Raw genomic sequence first — 981 nt, forward strand, 5'->3', positions numbered from 1 at the left:
TTCTTTAATTGTTACCCAAATTATGCTATGAATTTAAAAAATGAATACACATGGCAAGCGTTAAAATTACAAGTAAGATCTAATGAAACAATTATAAATGAGAAATATGATCCATTCGAAATAATCTATAGAATATATTATAAAATTACTAAGGTTAATAATTATGACTTTAAAGCATTAAGACAATCCTCAAAAGAAGAAACGATAATCATGCATGCAAATCTAAAAAGATCTAATATACAAACACCTAGAAGATTAAGACATGAAGAATTAAAAAGTAGAATGCCTGAAGAATGGGTAATACCTGATGGTATTGAAGAACCACAAATACAAAATACTAGGATAAGAGAAATAATAAGAGAAGGACCTGATATTAGAATCAGGATGAATATATCCCAATCATTAAGAATTCCTGATAATGTTGAAACTATTAGCCATAGAAATTCTATAGATAATTCATCAATAGGAAATATCGATGATATTGTAGGAATTGACAACAGAAGGCCACATATAGCCACTGCTGTATATAAATCACCGTCAGAATTTGATCCAAGAGAATCACAAGTTTTATCAGTAATTATAAAGGAAGAACCATTTGAAATTGATAAAGAGTGGATAAGACAAGATTTTAATGCTGATTATAATAAACCACTAAGAGATTGGTATTTTACCAACCATTCAGAAAACGAAGTTATTAGACTAAGAGAACTATTTTATGATTTTATGAAAGAAAATAGAATTAGCTTATACTTCTTTGACTGGTACGTTAATTATTACTCCAAACCCGATAAGAAATTATGTCCTTTAACAAAACCAACTGTTGTTTGGAAAACAAGCTCAGGATCAGTGATAGAATCTGAATACCCTCCTAAAGAAACTATTAAAATACCAATTGGAAAAGACCTAGAAGTTGAAGCAACACCCTATAAAGATAGCAATGCAGATGGAAATATAGAAAAAAGAGATATTAAGAAATTACAT

The sequence above is a fragment of the Arachis duranensis genome, unplaced genomic scaffold (genome assembly GCF_000817695.3).
Source record: "Arachis duranensis cultivar V14167 unplaced genomic scaffold, aradu.V14167.gnm2.J7QH unplaced_Scaffold_98819, whole genome shotgun sequence".
In the NCBI taxonomy this organism is placed as follows: domain Eukaryota; kingdom Viridiplantae; phylum Streptophyta; class Magnoliopsida; order Fabales; family Fabaceae; genus Arachis; species Arachis duranensis.